At 38.1% G+C, this 23,484-nt stretch overlaps 1 protein-coding gene across 29 annotated transcripts in view; it reads left to right on the top strand.

The window, feature by feature from the left end:
* Nucleotides 1-23,484, top strand: part of CAMK2D (calcium/calmodulin dependent protein kinase II delta) — a 305,498-nt gene that overhangs the window by 155,743 nt on the left and 126,271 nt on the right. Inside the window, exon 1 of one of the 29 annotated variants that reach the window (XM_078002205.1) lies at nt 12,143-12,188. The exons of the other annotated variants lie outside the window; for them this stretch is intronic. The gene's annotated coding sequence lies outside the window, so the exon portion shown is untranslated. Of the gene's footprint in view, nt 1-12,142; nt 12,189-23,484 lie in introns of those variants that run through there. 29 annotated transcript variants of the gene reach the window in all.

Raw genomic sequence — 23,484 nt, 5'->3', positions numbered from 1 at the left:
TTGTTCAAGAATCAACTGTACACATTTATGTTTCTTCTGTTTATTTTTATGTCCTTATAGCTTATTTCCTTTTATCGTGGAATAATATTTCATTGTCTGGACATACCAGAGTTTATTGACTCACCCAATGAAGGACATCTTGGCTGCTTTCAAATTTTGGCAATTATGAATAAAGCTGCTATAAACATCCATGTGTGGGTTTTTGCATGGACATAAGTTTTCAAATCCTTTGGGTAAATACCTAAATATGCTGCTGATGAATCATGTTGTAAGTGTATATTTAGTTTTCTAAAATACTGCCAGTATTCTTAAGTGGCTATACCATTTTGCATTCACACCATCAATGAATGAGAGTTCCTGTTGCTCCATACTGTCTCCATAGCTTTACCTTTGTAAGAATTCTCACCAGCATTTGGTGTTATCAGTGCTCTTGATAATGGCCATTTTAATAGGTGTGTAGTGATGTTCCATTGTTATAATTTGAAATTTGCTAATGACATACAATGATTAACGTCTTCTCATATGCTCGCTTATCATCTGCATATCTTCTATGGTGAGGTATCTCTTCAGGTTTTTATCCCTTTTTTATTTGATAGTTCATTTTCATATTAAGCTTTGAGAATTATTTGTATATTCCCAGCACTTCAAGAGGCTGAGGCGGGCAGACCACTTGAGTCAAGAGTTTTGAGACCAGCCTGGCCAACATGGTGAAACCCCATCTCTACTAAAAGTACAAAAATTACTCAGGCATGGTGGTGCATGCTTGTAATCCCACCTACTCAAGAGGCTTGAACCTAGGAGGCAGAGGTTGCAGTGAGCCAAGATCACACTACTATACTACAGCTTGGGTGACAGAGTGGCACTCCATCTCAAAACAAACAAACAAAAAAGAGTTATTTGTATATTTTGGTTAACAAAAGCTTTATCAGATGTGTGTTTTGGAAATATTTTCTTTAAGACTGTGGCTTATTCTCTCAACATTGTCATTTGCAGAGTGGAAATTTTTAAGTTTAATGAAGTTTAGCTTATCAATTTGTTTCTTTCATGGATTATGTGTTTTGTCTTATATCTAAAAAGTCATCAGCATACCCAAGATCATCTAAATATTCTCCTGTGTTTTCTGGGAAGTTTAGAGTTTTGTGTTTTACATAAAACATAGGTGTGTGATCTATTTTGGGTTGGTTTTGGGGAAGAGTATAAGGTGTGTGTCTGGATTCATTTTTTTTAATGTGAGTATTCAGTAGTTTCAGCAACATTTATTAAAGAATGGTTTTTTTTTTCCAGTGTATTGCCTTTGCTCTTTTATCAAAGATCAGTTGATTATACTTGTGTGAGTGTATTTCTATACTCAAAGATCTGTTCTGTACCATTGATCTCTTTGTCTGTTCTTTTGCCAGTAGCACAGTGTCTTGATTGCTGTAGCTTTATGGTAAGTCTTGATGTTGAGTAGTGTCAGTCTTCTATCTTTGTTCTTTTCCTTCAATATTCTCTTGGCTATTCTGGGTCTTTTTTCTTTTCATATGAACTTTAAAATTGGTTAGTATTTATCGAAAAATAACTTGCTGAGATTTTGATTGGGATTTCATTGAATCTGTAGATCAGTTGTGTGTGTTCTGATTGCCCCCACTGACTGGCCGTTCCCCCATTCTTTCCCCTTCCTCAGGCCTTCCTATTCCCTGAGACACAAAGATATTGAAATTAAACCAATAAATAACTTTTCACTGGCCTCTAAGTGCTCAAGTGAAAGGAAGGGTCACACATCTCTCATTTTAAATCAAAACCTAGAAAGAATTAAGGTTTGTGAGGAAGGGATATCAACAGCAGAGATATGCCGAAAGCTAGACCTCTGTACCAGTTAGCTGAGTTGTGAATGCAAAGGAAAAGTTCTTGAAGGAAATTGCGAGTGCTGTTCCATTTAGCAAACAAATGATAAGACAGAGAAACAGCCTTATTGCTAATATGGAGAAAGCGTTATTGGTCCAGATAGATGATCAAACCAGTTATAACATTTCCTTAAGCCAAAGCCTAATCCAGAACAAGGCCCTACCTTTCTTCAAATCTTTGAAGGCTGAGAGAGGTGAGGAAGCTGCAGAAGAATAGAAGGAAGCTAGCAGAGGTTGTTACATGAGGTTTAAGGAAAGAAGTCATCTCCATAACAAAAAAGTGCAATGTGAAGCAGCAAGTGCTGATGGTGAAGCCACAGTAACTTATCCAGAAGATCTAGCTAAGATAAATGATAAAGGTTTGTGCACTAAACAACAGATTTTCAATGTAGATGAAACAGTCTTCTATTAGAAGAAGATGCCATCTAGGAGTTTCATAGCTTGAGACAAGAAGTTTTAAAGGACAGCTTTAAAGAACAGGTTAACTTTCTCATGAGGGATTAATGCACATGATGACTTTAAGAATACGTGAATGCTCATTACCTTCCAAAAATTCTAGGACCCTTAAGGTAGATGCTAAATATACTCTGCCTGTACTCAATAAATGTAACAACAAAGCCTAGATGACAGCACATCTGTTTACATCATGGTTTACTGAATATTTTAAGCCTAGCATTGAGATCTACTGCCTGCAGGGGAGAAAAATGATTTCTTTCCAATATTACTGCACATCCACAATTGACCTAGTTGCTCAAGAGCTCTGACAGAGATGTACAAAGAGATAATTGTTGTTTTCATGCCTACTAACACAACATCCATTCTGCAGCTTCTGGGTCAGTGAGTCGTATTGTCTTTCAAGTATTATTATTTAATTAATATATTTTGCAAGGCGATAGCTGCCTTAGATAGTCATTCATCTGATTGATCTGAGCAAAGTAAATTGACAACCTTCTGGAAAGGATTTACCATTCTAGAAGCCACTTAAGAACATTACTTATTCATGGGAGGAGGTAAAAAATAACAACATTAGCAGGAGTTTAAAAGAAGTTGATTCCATCTCTCATGGATTATTTTGAGGTGTTTGAGACTTCCAGTGGAGGATATAACTGCAGATGTGAAAATAGCATGAAGACTAGAACTGGAAGTGGAATCTGCAGATGTGACTGCATTGATGTAATCTCAGCATAAAACTTCCATGGATGAGGAGTTGCTTCTTATGAATGAGCAAATAAAGTGGTATCTTGAGATGGAATCTACTCCTAGTGAAAATATTCTGAACGTTGTTGAATGACAACAAAGGACTTAGAATATTACATAAAGTTAACTGATAATACAGCAGCAGGGTTTGAGAGGATTGACTCCAGTTTTGAAAGAAGTTCTACTATGGGAAAAATGCTATCAAACAGCATCACATGCTACAGAGAAACTTCGTGAAAAAAAGTCAATCAGTATGCAGCAAACTTAATTGTTGCCTATTTTAAGAACCTACAACAGTCACCCTAGCCTTCAGCAGCCACCACCCCCGTCAGTCAGCACCATCAACATTGAGGCAAGAACCTCTACCAGCAAAAAGGTTACAACTCACTAAAGTCTTAGATGATCATTAGTGTATTTAGCAGTAAAGTATTTTTAAATTATGGTATGTCACATTGTTTTTAGAGATGATGCTATTGCACATTTAATAGACCATGGTATAGTGCAAACATAACTTTATATACACTGTAAAATAAAACTGTGACTCATTTTATTGTAATATTTGCTTTATTGTTGTGGTGTGGAACCGAACCCACAGTATCTCCTATACTACTACATGAGTAGTATCAATATCCTATAATAACAAAATTACTCTTTGCTCCTGTCCCTTGTATCACTGCTATTGTTTATTTCACTTATACATAAATACACACACACACACACACACACACACACAAGCATACATAATTGAATAAATTGTTATTATTACTTTGGACAGTTACCTATTAGATCAATTTAGAATAAGAAAAATAGTTTTTATTATCTTCACTTATTCCTTCTTTGATGCTCTTTCTGTCTGTAGATCTGAGTTTCCAATCTTTGTAATTTTCCTTCTCCTGAAGAACTTTTAACATTTCTTGCAAGGCAGGTCTACAAATTCTTTTTGTTTGTCTGAGAAAGTATTAATTTTCTCACATTTGAAGGATAATCTCACAGAATATAGAATTCTAGGGTTTTTTGGTTTTGTTTTCTTCTTAACACTGTTTCATTACACACTCTTCTTCCTTGCCTAGTTCCTGAGAATTCAGATGTATATTCTTATCTTTACAAAGATAAGAATTACTTTTTCTTTGTTTTTTTGATGTTTGAATGTGGTATGCCTAGGGATTGCTTTTTAGTATTTATCATACTTTGTGTTCTCTGAATTTCCTGGATCTGAGGAAACTGTCAAACTGTTATTGCTGTCTCATAATAATTATTCAGGAAGTTATCAGTCATTATTGCTTTAAATGTTGTCACTATTTCCTTCTTCTCCTTCCACTATTCCCATTACACAAATTACACATATTTACACCTTTTGTCATCGTCCCACAATCTAAGTTGTCTTGGATATTCTTTGCTTTCTTTTTTATTGGTCTTTTTCTTTGCTCTTCAGTATTAGAAGTTTTTTCTATTGTCATATCCTCAGGCTTGGAGATTCTTTCCTCAGCCCTATCTAGTCTACTAATGAGCCTATCAAAGACATTCTCCATTTTTCTGTTACAGTGTTTTTGACCGTAAAGCTAGCATTTCTGTTGGATTCTTTCTTAGAATATTCATCTCTCTGTTTACATCATCCACCTGCTCTTGCATGGCGTCTACTTTTTCCATTAAAGCCCTTAATATATGATTCACAGTTTTAAAAAATGTCTGGTCTGATCATTCCCACATATTTGTCATATTTGACTCTGGTTTTGATACTTTTTTAGTCTCTTCAAACTGTGTTTTTGCCCTTTAGTACGCCTTGTAATTTATTGAAAGGTGGGCATGATATACTAGGTGATATGGTTTGAATTTGTGTACCCAGCAGATCTCATGTTGAATAGTAATTCCCAATGTTGGAGGTGGGGCCTAGTGGGAGGTGATTGGATCATGGGGTTGGATTTCTCATGAATGGTGTAGCACCATCCTCTTGGTACTGTCCTCATGATAGGGAGTGAGTTCTCATGAGATCTGGTCACTTAAATGTGTGTGGCCTTCTCCTCTCTCTTGCTCCTGCTTTCACCATGTGAAGTGCCTGTTTCTGCTTTGCTTTCTGCCATGAGTAAAAGCTCCCTGAGGTCTCCCCAGAAGCAAATGCTGCCATACTTCCTATGCAGCCTGAAGAAGAGCCAATTAAGCTTCTTATAAATTACCCAGTCTCAGGTTTTTCTTTATGGCAATGCGAGAATGGACTAATACACTAGGTTAGGAAGAAAGAAAAAGCACAACTCTGGTAAATAAGCCTTCAATAATATAGCAGTAAGTTATGGGGAAAGAGGAAGCATTCCATAGTCCTATATTAAGATCTCAGTCTTTTTGAGAGATGACCATGTGCTAGCAGCCCTCACTCTCAGCACCTCCTTGGCCTGGGCGTCCACTCTCGCAGCGCTTGAGGAGCCCTTCAGCCCGCCACTTCACTGGGGAGCCCCTCTCTCAGCTGGCCAAAGCCGGAGCCTGCTCCCTCTGCTTGCAGGGAGGTGTGGAGGGAGAGGCGCGGGCAGGAACCAGGGCTGCGCGCGGCGCCCACAGTCCAGCTCGAGTTCCCGCGGGCGAGGCTCGGCAGGCCCCGCACTCCTGAGCGGCTGGCTGGTGCCGCTGGCCCAGGGCAGTAAGGGGCTTAGCACCCGGGCCAGCAGCTGCGATGGGTGTTCCGGGTCCCCCCGCAGTGCCGGCCCGCCGTTGGTTCTCGCGGAGCCTCAGCTGCCTCCCCACAGGGCAGGGCTTGGGACCTGCAGCCAGCCATGTCGCAATCCCCGCCCCCGCCGCGGTGGGCTTTCGCGGGCTGAGCCTCCCTGAGGAGCCCAGCGCTGCTCCCTGCTCTGCGGCACTGGGTCCCATCAACCGCCCAAGAGCTGAGGAATGGCAGCCAGCTCCGCCTGCGCCCAGGTGGGGGATCCACTAGGTGAAACCAGCAGGGCTCCTGTTCTAGTGGGGACTTGGAGAACCTTTATGTCTAGCTAAGGGATCATAAACGCACCAATGAGCACTCTGTGTCTAGTTCAGGGTTTGTAAATACACCAATTAGTACTCTATATCTAGCTAACCTAGTGGGGAACTTGGGGAACTTTTATGTCTAGCTAGAGGATTGTAAATGCATAAATCAGCACTCTGAGTCTAGCTCAGGGATTGTAAACGCACCAATCAGCACTCTGTCAAAACAGACCAATCAACTCTCTGTAAAATGGACCAATCAGCAGGATGTGGGTGGGGGTCCGATAAGGGAATAAAAACAGGCTGCTGATCCAGCAGTGGCAACTTGCTTCTCCGCTTTCATACAGTGGAAGCTTTGTTCTTTCGCTCTTTACAATAAATCTTGCTGCTGCTCACTCTTTGGGTCCACACCGCCTTTATGAGCTGTAACACTCACCATGAAGGTCTGCAGCTTCACTCCTGAAGCCAGCGAGACCACGAATCCACTGGGAAGAACGAACAACTCCAGATGCACCACCTTTGAGAGCTATACCACTCACTACCAAGTTCTGCAACTTCACTCCTGTCAGTGAGACCACGAACCCACCAGAAGGAAGAAACTGCAGACACATCTGAACATCTGAAGGAACACACTCCAGACCACCATCTTTAAGAACTGTAACACTCACCGTAAGGGTCCGCGCCTTCATTCTTGAAGTCAGCTAGACCAAGAACCCACCAATTCCGGATACATTTTCATAAGCCTGTACCTCTAGACTGTGATCTACATTGGTGCTCAAGGGTACAGAAGAGTTGGGGATTTCTATTTCCCTAGGTTTGTTAGACTCAAATAAAACCCCAGCAGGTTGGGCTCTACTAAACTAGTTTTTCCAAGGGCAGACCTTGTTAAGACAAACAGCACTCTCTGCCATATTTCAAAGTCATTTCTTTTCTCTTCCTTCTGCCAGAAGCAGAAAGAGATTTTTCCTCTGGTATTCACTGTGAGGCTCTGATACAGCTCTTGGAAGTAAAACTCACAAAAGTGTGGGGATCCTCTTAAGATTGGGTCCCCCTAAAGTTTTTATCTTTCAGGCTTGTTCACACTGAGCCTTCAGCAATTCATCAGTTAAAGTTTATGTTTTCTTACCTCATGATGGTTCTGAGGAGGTTTCTGCTCATGGATTTCTGCTCTGATAAATTGTGACACTATCCTAACCTGTCTTAGTCTCCATTTTTAGGGGCAGCAGTTTGCACTATAACTGTGCTTCTATGGACGATCTAAGAAGAGTGTTACTTTGTCAGTTTGTTCAGTGTTTTACTTATTCTAATTACAGAGCGATGGATTTCTAAGCTCCTTACACGCCATACCAGAAATTGAAAGTCCTCACAGTGCTTTATTTAAAATGTTAAATTTAGGCTGGGCACAGGGGCTCACACCTGTAATCCCAGCACTTTGGGAGGCCAAGGTAGGCAGATCACTTGAGGCCAGTAGTTGGAGACCAGCCTGGCCAAGACGACAAAACCCAATCTCTATTAAAAATACAAAAATTAGCCAGGCATGGTGGCGTACACCTGTAATCCCAACTACTCGGGAGGCTGAGACAGGAGAGTCACTTGAACCCGGGAAGCAGAGGCTGCAGTAAGCTGAGATCATGCCACTGCACTCCAGCCTGGGCGACAGAGCAAGAGACTCTGTCTTAAATAAATAAATAAAATGTCAAATTTTATAAAAATACTGTTTAAAGTACTAAATGGTTTGGATTTGAAAATACAAGCAAGGCATAATTCATTAGCTGGAGGTCAGAACTCAAGACTAGAAATTTACATTTTAAAGGCATATTTAAGATTATTAGCTTGACCTGTTTCTTATATATTGTAGGGTAGGCAAGACTGATAAAAATAAGCAGTTTGATATTACTCAGAAAAAAACCAACCTGAAACTTTAAAAAAAATCATACTCCATTGGAATTTGATGTTGAGGCATTAAAGAGATTTACTACCTCCTTTGCTTAACTAGATTTTGAAAGCATAATTTTCTCAAAAAGTTAATTAAATGTAAAATCATGGATACTTATTAAATTGGTGCCTTAAGTAAATTCTTTTCAGCTTCTGGGTCAGATGGTTCTCCTTGAGAAAGGCTAGAATTGCTGTATTCAGTATTAATTGTCATTTTGGAGACAGTATCTGTGGACTGTCAGTGACATTTTGCTATGAACGTGAATCTGGAAAAGTTACCATTTAAAACATGTTAGGCTAAGTTTAGCAGTCAGCTTCTTCAGTATGTGATGATATTTTCTGCCATGCACTCATCCATTTCATCTCCCAGCCTGGACTTTGCAAACAGGAAGCCCAACTCCCACTTAATCCCTGCTTACTTTTCACTTCTACTTGAGACACCCAAACTTGTCAGGTTCTGCTGTTGGCTTGCAGTTAACCACAACCACCAACCCCCTCAGCTTTGGTACTTTAGACATTCTCTGCAAATAGATTTGCTATTATAATACATTCATTCAATGAATACTTATTAAGTACTAATTATATGCAAAGAATATGCTAAATACTAGAGCTAAACCCATGAATAAGACAAATCTGCCTACAAGAAGCTTACAACCTAGTAGAGACAAGAAACAATGAACTATGGTGAGCCCTAAGACAAGGTGAGCTCCCAGAAGGAAATGGTGCCTAATGAGCTGAGGAATGGGAAGACACAGAAGACTCTACACTGAGTAGAATTTACTTAGTCACAGATTCTAGCTCCCTGTAATGCCAAGAAGAACAACATGTGCACAGGCCCAGAGAAGAGAGATGTGGAAAATTGTAGACATGTAGAGTTTAGTGTGGATGAGCTATTACATTTAAGGGTGAAAGGAGAACACTGTAAGGCTCTGAGAACTGAAGAAATCAGCTGGGAGTAATTTCCAAAGCAACTTACAGTTTTATCATTCCTTGCATTATAATGTGATCCTGATTTTTTAAAATAAGAGTTAAGGGAAGTGGCCTGATGAGGTACACATTTAGAGAAATCATTCTAGCTACAAGTTGGAGAACATTGGCACCCTAGTGAGAGATGCTAGTTTTTGAAACTAAGCAGTGCAGTGGGAATGAATAAAAGTGGAAAGTTTAGAGAGTAATTAAAGTGGTAAAAGTAACAGATATGATGATTAATGGGATCTGAACCTCTTCTGTTGAAGACTTCTGTCTGTTTAGAACATTTCATTTCTAAATAACTACAATCTGATTAGAGAAAAGAAGGTTTTATCTCTCATGATGGTGTGTCATTTTATCTCTCATGATGGTGTGACACTCTGATAGCTGTGTCATTGACAACAGTTAACGCAATGACATTGTGTTAATAGACATTAGGAGACTCGGAAATAGGTACTCATTCCCTTTTGTTTTGAATTTTAACTATGTGAATAAAATAAGTAAAACTTCTAAAATAGGAAAGATAATGGCAACAGGTCCCAGGAAACTATGTGACCTGACAAACAAGCATATTTTGAGAGAAGACCTTCCTTCCCTTTATTAACTAAAGCAAGGATGTAAACAGCACTAAAACGTACCAGGCACTCAACAAACATCTGTTGAATTATTGACTTAGTAATTGTTGAATATTGACTTATTATTTCACATTTTAAATAAATCAAAAAGTAGAAGCAATTATTGAGCATACATCAGCTGAAATTTCATATATTCATTCTTGATGTATATGTGTATTTTACCTAATATACACTCATGTTGTGTGATGTGTGTCAGTTCTGTGAGGTAGTGAGGGCAAAGATCTAACTGAGTGAGTTATTCTGTCCCAGTTATTTTAAGCAAGACATTACTTTTGTTTTAAGGAATATTTGAAAGAGAAATACTAATTTGATTTTTCATAAGTGCTTTTGAAGTTTATAAGTTTTTAATTACAAATCAGTAACCTAAAATTAATCAGAACTTTTATTGGAAGGCTCAAAAAAAGCTTTCAACATAGAACTGGAAGAAAATTATAATTTATGATCACGTTCATCTTTCTTCTTTGCTGTTTTCGTGTAGTGATAGATGTGTTAATGAAAAGTTTTATGCGTAGGAAATTGACTATCTTGAATCATGATTATCCATTGACTTTCACTGTAATTTCTTATATTTCTTGTTAAAAGGGAGGATGGGGAGTCAGATTTTAGAATTTTTTTTTTAAAGGAGTTCTGTCATTCTCCTAAATAACATACTTTTTTCATCTATGCTTGATATATTTCCATTTAATTGCCTGATATTTCTCTTAGCAAGAAATCAAACCAATATACTATCAAGTTAACCTGTCTGTCTTCCCTATCAGATAGGTCTCTATCTATATTTGTTTTCTCAGTGTCTTGCTCAGTTCCTGGAACAAGAAATGCTCAATAAATATTTGTTGAGCCAAAGTGAATGTTTAAGATTCTACATTCATTTATCCACTCACTTACTCATTCAACAAATACATTTGGTGTTTTTTATGTAGTTGGTACAGTGCTGGTCCCTGAAGCCCAAAATGAGTAGGATTCTGTGCCTCTCTTCAAGATATTTTAAGTCTTTTGAATATTCATTTAACCTTATTAACATGCATATATTCAAAATTTCATAGAGGTAGTTTGGCCATACCATAGAGGTAATTTCCTTTCACCCTTTTATATCTTCTTTGCGGGTTCTTCCTCATCTCCCAGACATTTAAATGTTGGAGTACAAGGGCTTGGTCCTTGGGCATCATGCATTTTCCACTTATACTTGCTTCTTAAGAACCTCATCCAGTATCATGGCTTTAAATTATTCCATCTATAAGCTAATGATATCCAAATTTAAACTGCTACTGAGACCTCTACCCAAACTCCAGACTTGTGCATTCTGTTGCCTACTCACTATCTCTACTTGCATGTCTAATTGGCATCTCAAATTTAAGATATCTAAAACAGTTCTCCTTGTCTCTCTAAGGTCAAACTTGCTCCTCTTGGTGGCAACTCCGTCTTTTCAGGCACACAGTCCAAAAACCAGAGTAATTACTGACTCACTGTGCACTTCTCTTACTTACCATGTTTGACTCATCAGCAACTCCAATTAGATTCAAAATACATTCAGAAACTGAATATATTTCACTCAGCTCCAGACATACTGCCTTACTTATAGCCTGGTGCATGCTAGGCATATCCCAACTTCAAGACATTTGCACTTCTTGAATCTAATATATTCAGAACTTGAATCTGTCAGAACTTGAATATATCTTGAATCTCTACAGCACCCCATTGGCCAAAACCATTGTCATTGCTTGCCTGGATCACTGTAAAAGTGTCCCAACTAGTTTTCCTCTTTCTTTTTTTTTTTTTTTTTAATTATACTTTAAGTTCTAGAGTATATGTGCATAACGTGCAGGTTTGTTACATATGTATACTTGTGCCATGTTGGTGTGCTGCACCCATCAACTCGTCAGCACCCATCAACTCGTCATTTACATCAGGTATAACTCCCAAAGCAATCCCTCCCCCCTCCCCCCTCCCCCCTCCCATTGATAGGCCCCGGTGTGTGATGTTCCCCTTCCCAAGTCTACAGCCATCTGATCTTTGATAAACCTGAGAAAAACAAGAAATGGGGAAAGGATTCCCTATTTAATAAATGGTGCTGGGAAAATTGGCTAGCCATAAGTAGAAAGCTGAAACTGGATCCTTTCCTTACTCCTTATATGAAAATTAATTCAAGATGGATTAGAGACTTAAATGTTAGACCTAATACCATAAAAACCCTAGAAGAAAACCTAGGTAATACCATTCAGGACATAGGCATGGGCAAGGACTTCATATCTAAAACACCAAAAGCAATGGCAACAAAAGCCAAAATTGACAAATGGAATCTAATTAAACTAAAGAGCTTCTGCACAGCAAAAGAAACTACCATCAGAGTGAACAGGCAACCTACAGAATGGGAGAAAATTTTTGCAATCTACTCATCTGACAAAGGGCTAATATCTAGTTTTCCTCTTTCTACCTTCACCTTCATATAGTCTACTCTCAACACAGTAGCCAGAGAGATCCTATCAAATTGCAAGAGCATGCCACTCCTCTGCTCAAAACACTCCATTACCACATTGCCTACTACTCTCCTTCTGACCCACTCAGCCCCAGCCACACTGCCTGCCTCACAGCCTGGGACACACTAGGCATATTGCAGCTTAAGGTATTTACACTTCCTCTTTCCTTGGCTCTGAGTGTTTCTCTCCCAGAAATCTGCATGGTCTCCCCAGCTCTCCTCTCAGACGTGGCTCACAGAGGCCTTCCCTGCCCACCCAATCTAAAAGTTGATCTGCTTTCTCCACCAACTTTTCTTAATTCCTCCCTTGGCTTTTTTTTTTTTCTTTTTTGACAATTATCACTATTAAATTACCATGAATTAATTTATCTGGTTAATTTTCTATATTACCAACTATAATGTAAGCTCCATTAATGCAGGGACTTTTTTGATCAGTATTATCCCCGGTGCCTAGATCTCATAGCAGATGTTCAATAAATACTTTTGCAGAAGAGCACATGAAAAAACTTCTGGAAAGAATACAGTATTGTTTTGTAAAGTGTTTAGAGAGTTATAAGTGAATGTTATAGGTTTTCTTTCATCTACTTGCTACTTTGGTTACATAATGCCAACTATTGCCTAAGTAATAATTAATTAGTATACTCAGAATCATAGAAATTGATTTTTGGTCAGTACTAAAATTAGAGATTTAGTTTAGCCAAATTTCTACTTTCAAGCAAAATGAGACATCAGGATACGTTTTAAGAAATGAAAACAGTTATGCCTGAATGGTCTAAATAGAGGTAATGTTGTCTCACATGGTATTTATGATGTGCTTAAATTGAAATGCTGATTTTTGTTTTTTGTTATGATGCTTAATGATTTGAAGTATCAGTATGTACCATTTACCTTGTCTTTTTCTTAGAAACATTTGGCTACTTATTTTTAGCCCACAAGTAAAGTAGGAGATTCAGTTACCTGGGGAGCCTGATACTAATGGCTATAATTATTTAAGCAATTGAAATCATTCCTGTCATTTTCTTTCTCAAACCCACAAGGTGCTGAAGCTGAAACATGCAATGTATATACATGGCTTAATATGTTTTTTCAGTGGTTGCATTCTTCATTGGAGTCCCTGGAAAGAAAGACTCTTTTGTGTGCTTTTTTTAATCTCTTATTTTGGAATCTGAAAACTATTCAACCCTTTCCAGAAATGTTGACCCAAATGGGGCATTTTCACGGACAGAAAGAAATATTTTCTGCCTGCTCTTGCTCGAACAAAGAAACCTACTGATCTGGATGACAACATCATCATATTTGGCTTCTTGTCCTAGTATTATTGATGATACAGACTTTTTTGAAGGGCATGCTTAGCTGATAATTGTGAAACCCAAAACACTTGGGGACTATGACTAGCGTGTACTGATGATCGACAGCCTCATGCCATAGAAATTGCATTATTTAAACCCTTAAAATTTAGGCCCAGAGTTTGGCAAAACTTTATAACTGACTGTTACTAATAGTCTGGAGAAGGAAGAACACTTTCCATATACACTTAGATTTAAAGCATTGTTTCTGTAACTTTGTGTTTCAATATTAACTACTTCTCAGTGCAACTATTTCTCAAAGCAACCTCAATCCTTCAGCTCTCTTTAGTTGTTAAGATAATCTCTTCCTAAAGAAAGCAAAAAATAGGAGTAAAGACCCTGCTTTTCCTTTTGAGTGTTACAGTGTGAGAGTTTTAGAGATTGGGATGTTGTCTCTGCTGAAAAACCTAAACTATGTGAATAAAACCTAAGAATAAAAAGCCATATTCACAAATGAAATTTACCTCAGGTGCATGTTATTGAATTGCCTTTATCAGCATGTGAAATTATTTGAAAGTCATTTTGTTTTTGTAAAGGAGTGTCTGGCCTTAATAAGAGTGAACATTTGTTAAGCACTTACCATGAACTCCTCCTTCTCAAACTGACAAGCATATACACATTGTCTCATTGACAATAACTCCATAAGGTATATGATACTATTCTAATTCTTCTTTGCAGATGAAATCGAGGGAGGAGAGTTTATTTGCTTTACCTAAGGTCACAGAGTAAGTGGCTGTGCTAGGATTAAAACTTAGATTTGCCTGACACTGATAATAGTGCTATGAACAACTGTAAAATATTGCTTTATATTTACTCTTTAGCAGAACGTAGATGATGGGGTATTATGTGCTTGCATTTAGTTTTGAATTGTTTGTTTTTATCGCTTTCCTTAAAACAAAAGTTAACAAGAGACTTTCTGAAGTCTTATTTTTTATTCAAACTATCTCTTGTATTCCTTCCTTGTTCCATGGCCCTGTTCTTTTACCTGCATCCCCTGAACATGGAGCTAACAGAACACCAATTTTGTCTGTTTATTACTATAACCAGCAAATGTTCATAGAATGAAGCTTTTCCGTAAGCTTCTGGATATTATAGGCCCTCAATCAATACTACTGGAGTGGGTTTGTTTCTTAAATACAGAGATAAAGCCTAGGTTTATGAGAGTTGGTTCTATTTGGACCAAAGCATGATCAGAAGGTGTTTTGGTAACAGAATTGAGCTGAGCCTCACATCCTAGGTTGTTCTATTGAGAAAAGAAGTGTGAACAAAACCTTTGTAGCTAGAATCACATGGATTGATTTGGGGGGTGTTTTGCTGAAAAGTGGTTGACAATAACATGTAAAAATTAGTGCATTCTTCAGGACTCTTTATATTGCAAAGGGCAGCAATCCAAAATAGCTTTGGCCAAAAAGTTAACTTATTTCCTCAAATAATTGAAAAAAATGTATGAGTTGACCTGGTTTCAAATGTTGCTCAATGGTGGCACAAGTTCAGCTGGTCCCAGGTCTTCTTTTCTACTTTATTGTCAGGCACATTTACCCAATATGGTGAGCTCCAGCAGTTCCAGGCTTACATCATTCTTACAGCAACAAGTGTCATTGCAAAGATAGACTTTTGCCAGTTAATCCCAACAACTCTATGAAAATTGAGTTGTATAGTTCATCCTTGAACAAATTGCTCTGACCAAGGGAATTACATGCTAGCTTGTGGAGCTGGAAACAGGTGGTTGTCAAACCAGTACAGGATACATGGACCAAGAGTAGGAGAGTAGTTTACTAAAGGAAAAAAGTGAAACAGAAAACAAATAAACAGAAAAACCACATAGATCCACTACAGTCCGACAAAAAGAAGAGGCAGCCAGGATTCAAGCCAAGAGCAAAATTTCCTTTGAAGGAAATGAAACAGTGTGGCCAAAAGTGGGTAGTCTAGGTGAATAGCAACAAGGCATATACGTGCCAATTAAAGCTCTTTTCTTGAACACAATTACTTCCAGTTTAATACTGGAAGCAATACTTAAGTTATCTTTACAAAACTGGAACTGCATTTTTAAAAAGTGCTTTTATTTTTTAGCACAAAGTTCTGTATACTAATCTATACTATACTATATGCTATCTATACTATATGATATACTATATATACACACTAACCTATACCATATATACTAATCTATACTATATGCTCATCTATACTATACTATATACTAGTCTATACTGTAAGTTTGCATATTTAATTCAGTCATTATCAGAGAAACTGAGTTTTCCTCTGATCATATGGCTTTCTGATTCAAAAGGTTAAAAAGGGATAAAGATGCATAAAGTAGCATACACAGTTTATTGTTGTTGCTGATTGTTGTTTTTGAGACAGAGTCTCTCACTGTCGCCCAGCATGGAGTGCAGTGGCTCGATCTTAGCTCACTGCAAGCTCCGCCTCTGGGGTTCATGCCATTCTCCTGCCTCAGCCTCCTGAGTAGCTGGGACTACAGGTGCCCACTACCACCCCAGGCTAATTTTTTTTTTTTTTTTTTTTTTTTGTATTTTTAGTAGAGACAGGGTTTCACCATGTTAGCCAGGATGGACTCAATCTCCTGACCTTGTGATCCGCCCACCTCGGCCTCCCAAAGTACTGGAATTACAGGCATGAGCCACCATGCCCGGCCAGCATACATACACAGTTTTATGAAATCAGATAACATCTGTGAATTACCCTGTGTATACAAAATGCATGTGTGTACAAATATGTGCGTGCATATATACACACATGTATATATGTGTGTGCATGTATGTTTGTGTCCGTGCGCACACATGAGGCTGGGGAAGGACAACTAGTGAAGTCTAGGGGAAAAAAATCACTTTAGAGGTTCAACTGCAAATCTGAAATTCCTCACGTTGATTATATTAAAATTTTGTCTTTTTTGTTAATTAATTCATTAATTACTCTTTGCTGAATTTGAAATTCAAATGATGCCTGGTCTTATTTTATCTATAGATAATTTAATGCGCAGAGATAAAAATTTTAACCTGTTTTCTCTCCTCTCATCTAGTGGAAAAACTGTGGAGACTATTAATTAAGGAATTGAACACATTATGTTTATCTACCAGCTACTAAAAATAAGCTGAGAAGTCTCTAGTTACATTTGGACCAAAGTGAGATGATGAGAAAGGACAGCAAGCTGGTGTGGGACCCGGATAAACAGCAGGAGAGAGTGACTCAGCCCTCTGGTTCCCAGCTTCAGCAGGGTTCTGTGAATATGAGTGAGCCCTTCAGTTTTTTAATGGGTCATTAGGCAGAAATACGTAAAGAACCAGAAAACTTTTTTTTTCCTTAAGATAAAAGATAGGCATCATGAATATCCTTTATTTTTGTTGCTTTGCTATTGTGTTCTTTTGGAAACCACCACAATTTAACTGCAGGACCATCCTTTCCTCATTATATGTAGCCTGGGGGTCTGCCCCAGGCATCTTTTTCTCCCTTATCTAAGGGGTGAGCATAAAACCTGAATTAAGCTTATGAGGTGCACCCCCTTCTCTGGAATTTGTAACCTGAGCCAAATAACTTAAGGACTGAAAATAGGAATGAACTGACTGGTGGAGATGCCTGAAAGAGACACATCTGTTCCTACCACCTGAAACCAGGAAGCCTCTCTGGTTCATGATTGCTAAGCCTGCTTCCTCAGGCCTACCTTTTGTTTTGTGAGCTACCGCATAGCCTTCCAAGAAACCCCTCTTCTTCCTGCATAAACCAAGAAGGCCTACCTCTCCTGTGTTCTCTCTCCTCATCATCAGGGGTGAAGAGAGAAGCTCAGGAACATCTCCAGCTCCCATGCTTCATATTCTACAACTCACACAGCCTTCAAGCTTTGAACCCATTTGGGTTCACTTAATTATCCCTTTTTTATTTTTGCTTATGGTAATCACCCCAAGAACTCTCACACTTTGAGGTCACTCTCCATCTCCCACATTATACTCCCCATAGATTCTTGTACAACGAAACTCTAATGCTGAAAACATGAGATCCCAGAACTTACGTCCACTCAGTGCAGCAACTCTTGGCCCACATTCTGTAGATAAGAAACACCTTTTACTGACAATGGAAAGATTGCTAGAAATAACTTGAGATACCCAGGGATAGTCTTATATTATGCTGGGATTTTATAATGTAAACGCAAGAAACAGATTTCTTCATACCCCAGCCAATGATTAAGCTTCATGGAAGAGTGGTTTAGGTTTTTCTGATCTGTAAAGGCAGACTAAAGGCTGCAGTAAATGGTGGCCTTGACTCAGGCGTTTCAGTCTGTCTGCCTGCACTGAACACTGAGACACTAGTACCTTAGTCCACAATGGGAATAAAATGCACGCGCAGGTGAGGTTAATCTACATGAAAGATGCTGAATTCCATAACACAGAAAAAAAATTGCATGAAGTGTGTTGTATGAAAGAATTAAATAGCTTCAGTAAGTACATTCTATCTGTACCCTTGTCTTTTATAAGTTTAACTGTATATAAGTTAAACTAGAAATTTTATTTTTAAGAGATCCCATTTCAAACCATAAGTGCTTTAAACAAAAATTATCAGCTAGATTTTCCTGCTGGCAGCGTTTCTAGAGATATACTGGTTCTGGGAAAAGTTATCCAGAGGAATCCTGCTCCCTCGTATTTTAGAGGAGTTGAGTTTCATAGCATGTGATGTTACCCATTTTTACCAGTTGAGTCCAGTTTGCAACTCATAAGGCTTCTCTAGTGCATTTCTAAGTACTGTTTAAATTGGAACTTTAACCTTTTATCCTAGGACATGATTGGTTTTGTTTTTAATCTCTTCTTAGTGGATTCTGTTATTGCAGAGAGTGATATCAGTAGAGATTTATATTTTTGTAGGTTAGCTCAGTATACCACATGGAATATACATCCAACGCTCATAAATAAGGCTTTTATTCAAATTCTTAATCAACTTGCATTGCTTTGTGCCCTATGAAGGCTGTTTGCTAAATAATGCACATTGGAATTAAAACCCTGGAAAATTCTTGTTTAAAACCAGTGGTGCATCTCAACAAACTGGGTGGAGACTGAGGGCAACACTCAAGATAAAATTTAGCATGGCAGCAATTTAAAATTAGAAGCCCTTGATGAAAGATGAGACCTGTTTTAGGCCACTTGGTGAGCCCCACCTTTTAAAGGCAAGATTTGACTCCACTGAAGAGCTGAGCAGTCACGGGAGGACAGACTGTTTCTGCCCCAATAGGGAATGCCTATCTTCCGATTTGGTGTGTGACGGTGTTAAATAAAGCTATGACCTTTGATTATCTCCCAAGCATTTCCACCTCTCCACGAGCAGAATGCCATGGGAGAGTGTCTATTTATCGGCAAGCTGTGGTCTAAGTGCAGATACTGTCTAAAGCTTATAACAATAAGTGTCTACTGTATATACTGTACAGAGATACTTCACCTGAGCCCTTATACATTATGTGTTTCATGAAGTTCTAGCTTAAAATAGTCCCTTTAATATTTATTTAAATAACAGCCTGAAATAGGTCATGAGTAAAAATACTCAGGTCTCAGTATCAGTGTATATAATGTTTCTGTTACCTCTTAAAGGCAAATTTTTTAAAAAGGAAAGTTCCTCAGTAAGAGCAGCTTATCAGCTCGCTTCTTTAAAGTGAAAGGAGGGATACTTAAGGTGTACACTTTTCAGAATTTTTAGATATGAGTTAATGATGGAAACATCCTTTGACTTGATCACATGATAGTTACACAACGATATGTGTTTGTCGAAACTCATAGAAATATACACCAAAAAGAGTGGATTTTGCTATATGTAAATTGTACCTCAATAAATTCAGGTTAAAGAGACAGCTCTGCTAAATAGAAATATGTGTCCTAGATTTAAATGCTTTTATTTGTCTTATGGTTTATATATAAATTTCCTTCCTACCCCTATCCTATTCATGGAGAATAAATCCTACGCACACCCTATGTGGGTGGGCCACCGTACGTGTCACATGATTCTGACCTAGACAGTTTATTTGATCAAATGTAAACATCTAACTGGTCAACCTGGATGTGAAACCAAGACAGACCAAAATTCTAAAGTCTTGGAGATTTGGGGCCAGGGTCAAAATATGCTCTCCAAAAGCCATGGTTAAGTGAGAGTTATGGGGAGCTGCAAAAATGAGTTATGCAAAAGAAGCCAATCAGAAGGAAGGAGAATTGAGCAGGCAGACAGAGAATCATTGAGCCAGAGTCCCTGTCTTGTCATGGAAAGAGAGATGAGCATAGTACCTTGATAATATTCTAGTTTCTCAGAGGCCTAGCTGAACTTGTAATTGAATTATCTGACTTTCCCCTAAAGATCTACTTTTACTTAATATAGCTTGTGTGAGTTCTAGTTTTCATGAAAAGACAGGAAAATTGCCCAATGACATTTAATGTTCTCAATCCCAAATCACAGGCAAATATCAAAGTGTTGCTAGCACCACCTCTTTTATTACTAAAGTAGAAGGAGTAGAAGGCTGTAGTAGTGGGAAAGAAGAACATAATCTTACAGAAGTCTGGCCTATTTCTGTGAGCTCAGTTTTCATCTGAAAATTTCAGGCCTTTTAAAGAAAAAAAAGTCAAGTACCTTCTAAGGACTAATTTAACACATTACTTGGTCTTTCTTTTTCTTTTTTCTTTTTCTTTTGTTTTTTCTTTTTAGACAGTTTTGTTCTTGTTGGGCCAGTTGGAGTACAATGGGAAGATCTCGGCTCACCACAACCTCTGCCTCCCGGGTTCAAGTGAATCTCCTGCCACAGCCTCCCTAGTAGCTGGGATTATAGGCATGGGCCACCATACCTGGCTAATTTTGTATTTTTAGTAGAGACACACTTTCTCCTTGTTGGTCAGGCTGGTCTTGAACTCCTGACCTCAGGTGATCCACCCGCCTCGGCTTCCCAAAGTGCTGGGATTACAGGCATGAGCCACCGCGCCCGGCCAATCTTTCTTTTTTTCTTCCTTCCCAGACAGTTATTTAGGTATAGAAAAGGTTAAATAGAATAACAATTATTGATTCTACCTCCTTATATTAATAAAATTACTCTGTTTGTGAGAAAATTATTTTTCCTCTACTTTCACACTGCATTTTTATTTTTATTTTTAGTGCTGGGACACATGTGCAGGATGTGCAGGTTTGTTACATAGGTAGACGTGTGCCATAGTGGTTTGCTGCACCTAGCAACCCCATCACCTAGGTATTAAGCCCAGCATGCATTAGCTATTTTTTCTAATATTATCCCTCCCCCCACCCTTCCCCACATTCCATTTCTGATGACTGATATATTTACAAAAAACAGAAAGGTCACTTCTTCTGAATATTACAGTATAGCTTTTAAAAATAATTAGAGCCAACTTGAATTAAGTGCTTAAATATGTGGTAGTCATTGTACTCAGAGTCCTGAATACATTATTTCATTTAATCCTGATAATCTTACGAAGTAGTTGCTATTATTGTCATGATTTCACCAATAATAACCCTTAATGAGGTAAGATAGTTACCTGTAGCTCTATGGTAGTAAGTTTTTACACTTGAATTTGATACCAAACAGACCTCCCTCTGAGTCTGGTCTCTTAATCACAACAAAGAGTATATGCAACAAGAAGTATATATGTTTTACAGCTGAGGAAGTAATCATGAGGTAATTGTTGGATTCTAGTTAGTTTTCTGAATATCTTGTCTAACTAGAGAGACAGTTATAGCTATGGTTAAGAAAATGTGGTACATCTTACTGAATCAGTACTAAATGTGTAACGTTATCATTGTGCTATGTTTAAAAGCTTGATATATTGTAGCACTTTAATGAATACAATATGAAAAACCATTTCTGTTTATGTTCATGTGAGAGTATAAACTATGTATTTGAGAACACTCAGCAACTGTGGCATAACAGAATAACCCAAAAGTTAATGAACCAACTGAGGAGTGTTAAGTTATTCATGCGCATCAAATATGTCATTTTCTGTTGCCTTTTTAATTGGTTAAGTGTGTCAAAGTTTGAAAGAGCTTCATTAATAAGGTCATGGTATTTAGTTTTGAAATAGAATAAAATGAGTGAGAGATTACACTTTTATTTAGAAAAAATGAGATAGTATCTTTCATTGTAAAATCTGGGACCTAGGAGGAAAGGAAACCACATAGTTACGTAAGTAGTCACGCAGGCCAAATTTGGCCTTACATGTGGGTAGGACATGAAACTGTTGGTTGAAGAGAAACTCTTCTGTACTGTCAACTGGAAGTCTTGGGATGGGAAACCTGTATTTGGAAAGCTGACTTTTTCAAACAGTGGCTGTATTTTCAGTAAATATTTTAATAATTCTTTTTCTGGTTTCTAACAAAGTTCTCTGTTTTAAAATGTCAGGCTCTTTCAAGCATGTTGGGTTAGTCTGTTTTGCATTGCTGTAAAGGAATACCTGAGGCTGGATACTTTATAAAGAAAAGAGGTTTATTTTGGCTCATGATTTTGTAGACTGTAAAAGAAGCATAGTGCTGGCATCTGCTTCTGGTGAGGGGTTCGGGAAGCTTCCAATCATAGTGGAAGGTAAAGGGAGAGCAGGCAGCGTCACATGGCAAGAGAGGGAGCAAGAGAGAGGGCAAGAAGTACCAGGGTCTTTTAACAATCAGCTATTTTGTGAACTAATAGAGTGAGAACTCAGACACTGTTGCAGCAGGGCAGTGGGCAGAGGGCACCAAGCCATTTATGAGGGATCCACCCCCATGACCCCAACGCCTCCCACTATGCCCCATCTCCAGCAGTAGGGGTCACATTTCAACATCAGATTTGATAAGAACAAATATCCAAACCATATCACATGCTAAGGGGAAAACTGCTTAAGGAAAAGTGAAAGGAAGAGAGAGCATCATGTTACTTTGAGAGTTGGTGTTGTAATTCCAGAGAGAAGGAGCAGCCAAACCTGGATGAGAAGCAACAATTTTAGCAAAGACTCAACTGTCATATAGCATCTGTCTAGCCATTTCTACTTACAGAAAAATTCCTCTTCATAGCTTAGTCTCCAAAAACATCAATGGAATATAGCTTTTAAACTGGCCTTTTGTTATATCTGTTTTAGGAGAGAAGATAATGTAAGTGGTTGGTACATAAAACTCAGGCTGTCTCCTGATTTGTACAGTTTGCCTTTTTCCATTTATTCTATAGTTAAAGTTAAGAGATAGTCTTTGCTTTTTGGAAGAGAGGAGTTTTTATTTTCTAGCGTGTAGTTTAACTGTTTGTCAGTCTTCAAATGTACTCAGTTTTATGGAAGAATTTGATTGTGTAGCAATGGTAGCAGACAGTGCTGTTTTCTGCCAAAGGACAGGACATACCTCTTCACATTGCTGTTCACCGCATTAGAAGATGTGGGTTTTTTTACTCCTAAACTTCTCTGTTAAAATCTTACGATGATTTTTTAAATTTGCAAGTATTTAGGGAAAGAAATGAGAAGAAAGAGCTTGGGATACATCTATGTATTGTTAAAGTATCTCTTTAGCTCTGTAAAAAACTATTTATTTACAAACGAGTAAAATTTCTGGTTTAAGATATCATACTTAAACTGTAACATAAAATCCAATGGCCTTCTTTCCCCCATACCTACCAAATGAGCAAAACTAGCTGAAACATTTTCATTTTGAACTGATATGAACCAAATAGGGAATGAGGAATAACTTAAAGCAATGCACTTGAAAAACTTGTCTCCGGTATGAAAAACAAACAATTCTGAGATGGAACGGAGTGGCACAGTGTGGCTTGATCATTAACCTACTCTGTGATTCTAGAGCTATACCACTGAGTTGGCCCAATCCTGACAATTCTCACAAATAACCAAATACGTAGAGAGACATTCTTAGTGAGTCCTTTTTCTTTTTCTCTTCTGGCCAACAAGAATTAGAAACAGAGTCCTAGGATACTTGAATAAAAGGGGAAATGTGAACAAAGGGGTCTACTATGACAGGATTGAATGGGCATTTCATTGTTGGGAAAAATGATCCAAAATATTAGGATACTGTTCCTTGGGAACAGAATATCTTTCTTCAATAAAGTGGGTTGAACCCTGGTGCAAAGCATCTAATTTAAACTA

The sequence above is a fragment of the Macaca mulatta genome, chromosome 5 (genome assembly GCF_049350105.2).
Source record: "Macaca mulatta isolate MMU2019108-1 chromosome 5, T2T-MMU8v2.0, whole genome shotgun sequence".
NCBI lineage: Eukaryota > Metazoa > Chordata > Mammalia > Primates > Cercopithecidae > Macaca > Macaca mulatta.
Note: the sequence above shows the minus strand (reverse complement) of the source record. Positions and strands in the feature narration are given on the sequence as shown.